Genomic DNA, 8058 nt, shown 5'->3' on the forward strand with positions numbered 1-8058 from the left:
GATAGTCGTAAATTTATAATCTACGATTTAGAGATCACATCAAAATACTTGAACTGCTTAAACACCCCACAAAAACTATTTAATGTATGTGATATTATAACAAAACAATTAATTATGTGTAATATCGTTATTTAATACAGTAAAAACATGTGAAATCTTTTTTTTTTTTAATATATCAGTGCTGTAGTATTAGATAATAGTGACTGTTTTGTGTTTTTAGTTCAACTCAATGCCATTTTTAATATACTGAGCATCCTTTGATTTCTATAGCAGGCTTTAGCCCACCTCCCCAGCAGTGCAAGATATTTGCAACACTTTCCTGTTTGTGATAATTTGTTGCCAATGTCCCCAGCAGTTTGAGCTGCAAGCTGTAACAACAGGTAATGTTATCTTAGTAATAGGATACATTGTAGCTGCTGAGTAACACTGACTGAAAGATTGATTGGAGCTGAAAGGTGGCCATTTAGTTAGTCACACAATCAGGATTTTTACAGATTTATATCGAGCACCAAACGATTGCCATCTTAGGTAAGAATATACAATTATACATTGTCACACGCTTTACATATACAAAGAAAAAAAGGGACGGGGTGTAGTAATGTTGCTTTAAACTGTATGCCTTTTCATAGTCTTTCTTATGTTTTATTTCTCATTAAAGTTAAAAAATATTCATCATATAATAATAACTTTATTTTAGTGCTGTACCGGGTACCCGGAAATTACCTAGTACCCGGCCATATTTAAATTACCGGGAAATTACCCAGGACCGGCCCAGGGCACTGGGACCCGGTGCCGAGTAATTTCCTTTCTGCTCCCTCGATCCTCCTCTTGGAGAACGGCAGGAGCAGAGCAGGAGAAGACTTACCTGCAGCCGTCGGCAGAGAAGGACCACGGCGACATCCTGGTGGAGGTGGGACCAACGGAAGACATCCTTCACAGCCGGTGCCGATGGGAGCAGAGGAACATGTGACCGGAGCAGGAGTGTTACTATTGGACAGCCGGGGAGGAGCTGCACCGGAAGTCTCCCTTCTCCCCGGCTGTATTAGAACAAAATTATATTGAACACACAACCTTTAGAATACATTTTGGGGGCCCCTCTGCGCCCAAGTCAAATGGACCTTCTGCCCCCTCACCTGGCTCTGTATTTAGCTTATATGTTTATTTATATAGTGCCAACCAGATATATAACGCTCTACAATACAAATGACATAATATTAGAACACAATGGGAATAATCAATAAAGACGTGGTATCAGTAATCACCGCGTCGTGCCGGTGGGCAGCAGGGGAAGAAAATGGGGACAAGTTTTCAAAGTTGGCACGTCTGGTAAAAAAAAAAAAAATACAGCTTTTAATGGTGATAGCGAAAGCACAGACTGCAGGGAAAGAGCTGCCTAAAATCAATTTGGAAAGGCTTTGGACCCCTGGTTTATCAGAGAAAACAGCTTGCGAACCACTGCTTATTTCTACTCATTTATTTTCTATTTGCTTCATTTTTTTTAATGTAGATTAGGGCATCACTAAGATTTGTTTGAGGGGAAGAGAAGGGGAAATTGAGGAGGACAATGTTTTTAGATGCTAAGACAATCTGAGCAGAAAGTAGGCAGAGCTGTGCAGAGCAACAGACACACAGCTGGACACAATCGTCGTCGTCGTCGTCGTCATCATCATCATCATCTTATGCCCATGTCGATCCACTGCGGGATGAAGGCTTTCTGGTACTGCAGTTACAAGCCTCTCTTCTCCACCTTGCTCTAACACATTCTGATTTCATCCTCATAACATAAGTCATATCGGCTTCTGGGGGTGGAATGGGACATTTGGTCTCGGCCACCTCGCCGCGACCAAGTCGCCACAGAGGAACCCTCCGCCGCAGCCGCTTCTACGATTAGGTACATTTTAGGGTTGACCGGGAGCTAACATTAAGGTTGTTACTGGTTAGGGTAGAGGGTTAATTTAAGGGGTTGTAGGGTAATTGTATAAGTTTTTTAGGGTAGGGGTTAGTGTTAGGGGATAAGATTAGGGTTTTTTAGGGTAAGGGCTACAGTTAGGGACTTACCTTGGTGGCGCAGTGCCCCTACGGCGAGGTGAGTAGGGGGGTCACTTGGAAAAGGCTGTTCCTAGACCGCCTGGAGGGATTGTTGTTTTAAAGTTATTATTATTACTATTATTATTTAACTGTGCTTGTGGAGCAAAGCATTGCAAACATCTCTTAACAGCGAAAGGGTCACGTTATACAATTATTACACAAGTACTAGATACATACAGCATTATTTTCCCATAAAAACATAAAAACCACAGCGGGTGGCAGAAACGCGGAGGGCTTTTTCCCCCCACAGTTTTTCTTATCTCATTGCTTAAAGATTTTAAAGGCTCACGTTACAAAACTGATAGGAAGAAGCAGTTATTCCCTGTGGTGCAGCAAAAAGGATTTGGAGAAACGAGAATTGGATAATTATCTGTAATTAGATGATACCAGCTTAATCTCTAGATATCGCTAATTAAACGGAATGCTTCAAGAGCACTGAATCGACCTGTGTTTTTATTACATTGCTAAGAGTTTGGAAGAATTCTACTTTCAGATCTTCTGTTGTTTTGTCTCCAACACACAAAAAAAACCTGTTAGACTGTATTCAAACGATCTAATTAACAGATATTAAAAAGTATGAATTGTAAAGTGATAACAAGCACATGCTGTGAACACGACCCCAGGGACTGCTAATCTCTCTTCTTTCATTAATTATAAATACTCCAAAATGTACTTCTTCGGTCTAATAATGCCTCGAAGTATTTAAGGCGGAAAAAGCTAAACAATTTGCTTATTTTTGCGATCTGTGCAGAATTCTTCATCCAAGATCAATAGGGCGTATAGGGTTCACAATAAGGGCTTATTCACAAAGCTGTACATGTACGTGTTGCATGTATGGCAGAACTGTCACCAGGTGAAAGAACATACAGTATGATAACGAGCCTAAAAACAGATGGGATCCCCCTTTCCCGGCTCCCAAAAGGTGTCACATCTGTAAGTTCCGGAGCACATACATATGCCCAGTCTCTCAGGCCATGTAGATGGTGCAGGGTTGTTGCTGGCTGGACGTGGATGAAAGTATGAGTAGAAATGGGCCCCAGGAACTTTTATAAAACAAAAGTGTGTTTATTGAACACAGCCCAGATACACTTCACATATATAGAGTAGACAGTGACGATGATGATACAAACACATGCCACAAATAGAAGCTTTAGGGAATCATCCTCTATCAGGCCTGGGACCCGCTGCGCCCGGCAGCGCGGGCGGCTGCACGAGCTTTCCCCACCAGCAGGGGAATCCTCCCGAGCCGGTCCCGGTCCCCCCTGGCTGCACAGCTCACTACACGCTGTGACGCATCAGCCGCTAGGGGATTCAAGAGAATTGTAATTCCTAGCGTTGACGCGTCACGTGGTGTGGCTGTGAGCCAATGAGGAGGGGAGGCTTCGGGAGAAGGGGAGGCTTCGGGGAGCGGGGAGGAGAGTGTGGAGGGAAAGCAGCGTGAGTGCCTGTCTGTGCCTGTGTGTGTGTGCCTGTGTGTGTATGTGTGTGCCTGTCTGTGTTTGTGTATGTGTGTGCCTGCCTGTGTGTGTGTGTGTATGTGCGTGCCTGTCTGTGTTTGTGTGTGTGTGTGCATGAGTGTGTGTATGTGAGTGCATGAGTGTCAGCGTGTGAGTTAGTCTCCTGCTGCAGCCAGATAGTGTCCCTCTCCCAGTGCTGTCTGTACAAGCCCAGCCGATCACACACCTAGGGCAGCCCGCAGCAGCTCCCTGCTGCAGCCCGAGCCCGTGGAGGGGGGGGGGTAGCGGGTCCCTCCGCTTAAACCACGCCCCCCGCTTAAACCACGCCCCCTCCCTCCCACTCCAGCCCCGGCTCCCGCTCCCTACAGACCGCATATCGCGGTCTGTGTCTGTCAGTGCCCCGCCTGTCTGCAGTGCTGGCGCGCTGATGGAGGGAGCGGGGCCTTAGCCTTACAGTGGTGGCCAACTCCAGTTCTCAAGGGCCAATAACAGGTCAGGTTTAAAGGATATCCCTGCTTCAGCACAGGTGGCTCAATCAGTCTGAGCCACCTGTGCTGAAGCAGGGATGTCCTTAAAACCTGACCTGTTGGTGGCTCTTGAGGACTGGAGTTGGTCACCCCTGCACTAGCCATTAACTGCTTAAGCAATTAGTAGCCAACCAAGAGGATGCTACGCAGTGTTCATAAAGGGTTCGAGATACCAAAAATATAAGACAGGTGATCCAATAAAAGAAGAGATTCAGCTGAAAGGCCCGAAGCCTTTATAACTCTGCATTACTGCCTCCAGCCTTTCTGCTTTTATTGGTGCCCTTGCTACTTTCCCTTCTGTTTTTGGTATCTTGGACCCTTTGTGACTTCTATTTCTAGGGTTTCGTACTATATGCTTTCCCCTTTTTATTATTGAGATCTTTGTACTGATTGATGCTGTAGTTTGCCGGTGTTATGTTTAGGGACCTATGTTATTTGTAGGGATCCTTCATACTAGTCGTACCCGGGTACATGTATGGATTACGAGTGGAATCTCATGGGATTTCCAAGTGTCCCTATGCGCATTTTATATACATCCCAAGTACCTTGTGTATTATGTGTTATGTAATGGATTAACGATCATTGCCTCACCCTGGTCTCTTTTTAAGTATGTTTAAATTAGTGTTTGTCTTTCTGGCCTTTTGTAGACTATGTAATACATTTTTGCCATTTTTTAAAAAAAATGATAATTTCCCATATTATTATTATCGTTTATTTGTGAAAGAATATTAATTCAGATTTGAACAGGTAAGTGGTGAGACATCCAGGAGGCGATTGCAGAGAGATAGTTGGAGACGCGACACGGGAGAGAAGGGGGAGAGGTAAGGAGAGGAGAAAAAGATGTGGGTGTCATCAGCATAGAGATGGTACTAAAAGCAAAACGATTGCATTAGTTCACCAAGAGGAGAAGGGCAGAGGCCCAAGGACAGAGTCTTGTGGGGACTCCAACAGAAAGAGGGAGTGAGGATGGGGAGACATCAGAGAAAGAAACAGTGAATGAGCAGTTGGAAATGTAGGAAGTGAGCCAGGAGAAGGCTGCGTCACGGAGGCCATTGGAGAATATTTAGGAGAAGGAGGTGATCGACATATAGTGTCTCTTCCCACATACAGGCATACTCCGGTTTAAGGACACTCACTTTAAGTACACTTGCGAGTAAGGACATATCGCCCAATAGGCAAATGGCAGCTCGCGCATGCGCCTGTCACGTCCTGAACTGCAATACCGGCTCCCTACCTGTACCGAAGCTGTGCGCAAGCGGGGAGACTATAGAGCCTGTTACAAATGCGTTATTTACATCAGTTATGCACGTATATGAAGATTACAGTACAGTACATGCATCGATAAGTGGGAAAAATGGTAGTGCTTCACTTTAAGTACATTTTCGCTTTACATACATGCTCTGGAGTCTGGACCCATTGCATACGTTAATGTGGGGTATGCCTGTATTAATATTTCTCCCTCTCTCCAGCCTTGTGTCCGTGTTTTTCTTTTCTTGTTATAAAGAAAAATATAAGCACCGGGAATTAACCAATAATGTTTGATGAAAGGATTTCCTGAGTTACGTGCCATTCCAACACTGTTTTTATTTTTAACACTCTGATGCTCTCGTTCAGGAGATAATACGTTTTTAAATATTACGTGTCGGGGAGGTTAAAATGGAGGTCTCCCGGGAGTGCAGTGCAGGCTAAAGGGTTACCACGGTAATCTCAGGACATTATGAAAACTGTGATTTTTTTTAACACTAGAAAAACATATGTACCGTATTGGGCTGAATATAGTACGGCCTCGCACATAATAAGACAGTAAAGTTTTGAAGGTGTTCTACGTGAAAAATAAAAGGTGTTAGGCTGCGCATATAATACGAGTACAGTTATCGGAAGGACATTTTTAGGAAAAAAACATAGCACTATATTCGGGGCAATACGGTATTTTAAAGAGCAGGATATGGTCAGGGAACAGGATACTAACATTATATGAGTTAAACTCATATACTCCTCTTTAAGGGGTTACAATATATTTTATGATCTCTGTGCTGATCAAGATAAAGTCTTTTTGTTACTAAACACAGTACATTTGCAATGAAAAATAATCAAGATAAAGGGATATGTAGGATACAATAATAAATTATACAATCAGTATCTGAGCCAAAGCTACTTTTTGTGGGGAAAGTAAGAGGAGCTGGAGTCCTGCCATCTTTCTTTTAGGGATCCACAAAAAACACCATACAGGCAGTCCTCGTTTTACAACGCTTCCTTTTACAACGAATGGCTTATCCAACGCTATGCAATGCATACCCATGTTTATTTTTACAACGCCAAAATGGCTTATCCAACGCTCTTACGACGCTTTGCAACGTTGTTTATGTGTATGTATATATATACACACATACACATAAACAACGTTGCAAAGTGTCGTAAGAGCATATATATAATATTATACTATATATTTTATTATTTATTATGTTATATTATATATATAATACAGTATATACACTATATAATGTATGTGTGTGCTACATATCTTATTGCCTACGTAAAATATTTGGTGTATTTTAGTGTTAAAAATGCCTTCAGGAACGGAACCTTTCATTTAAACAGTGTTCCTATGGGAAAACGTGTTTCGCTTTAAGACGTTTCGCTATCCAACGCCATTTTGAGTAACGCATTGTGTCGGATAACCGAGGACTGCCTGTACAGTGATTCAGATGATGAAAATATTAGGAATGGGAATACTAACTGCCAGCGGATATAAGTTTTTTTTCTCACCACATTTAGTTGAATGCTGAGTTAGGTATGTACCTTTTTTTTTTGTTTCAATCTTTTTTATTGTATTTTTTGAGACATACACATCTTTACATTGCAAGGGGAACATCACATTAAAGTCGGTACATATTATACCAAATATTTTCAGACAGTATTTTAAGATCCATAGTTATGGTTCCATGTTGTTCCCGTTTTTTCTTAACAGTGATCTGCTGATCCGTAGTCTCAGGTGCAAATAGAGAAGATAAGATAGAAAAAGGGTAGAGTTGAGAGGAGGGGGGGGGGAGAGTGGGGCTGGGGGAGAACTTAGTAGAGTGATTGGCACTGGGACTGACTCTCCCCTTGCCTACTTATCTTTGGAGTCAAGGCTCCCATGTTCGGTAGAACTGATCCATGGGTAGATTTAGTTGGGCAGTCAGCCTCTCCGTGCACATAACTTTGTTTATTCTTTTGTGCCCCGTTCCTCTTGATGGGGCGTACATTTTTTTCCACGCTGCAGCTAAGGAACATCTCGCCGCGGTTAGAATGAAAGAGATCAGTTATGTATGTACCTTTTTTTCGTACACAAACACCATTGACTGAGCCATCCTTGAAACCAATAGCTTTTGCCTGCTTTGCGTATATCTGTTAATGACAGGTCACTGCTAGCGTATATACATCATTGTCATGTTAATACTGCTACACCATTGCAGCAGTATCCTGGGACACAGACAGCAGGCTGGTTCAATGGGACCCAAAGCACATGATTATTTACCAAGAGTGCCAACCTAAATGAAAGAATGGGAGTAGTATTTCTATTGTCCTATGTTTTAATGATACAGCATGTCATCAGCAGAAACCAAATCCCTTTCTTTTCATCTTATAAACAATGCATTTTCGTTGTGTGAACACTTTCTAGTAATTCTCTGTGTCAATTGTTATTGAAACGTTAATTTGGAAGATATTCTTGCTGGTTAACGTGTGTCATTTCTTTGTTAGCGAGATGGTGGGGGAAAATGGACAAGAAGCCTGCCATTGATTTGCACTGAGATGCCGGCCTCCAGTACACTGCTGTCTTGCTGCCATGAAACGCACACCCTATGCTGCCTCTTTGCGACCGTGGGCCAATCAGAATAGTCAGGGGCGCTGATAGGCTGGCCGTGTGCCCTCGCAGTGCGCGGGGAAACTGCGGCGATCCTTTACAGGGGAGAGGCTGCAAATGGGGATTATATATGTTTGGTGTT

Source organism: Ascaphus truei, chromosome 9 (assembly GCF_040206685.1).
Source record: "Ascaphus truei isolate aAscTru1 chromosome 9, aAscTru1.hap1, whole genome shotgun sequence".
Lineage (NCBI taxonomy): Eukaryota > Metazoa > Chordata > Amphibia > Anura > Ascaphidae > Ascaphus > Ascaphus truei.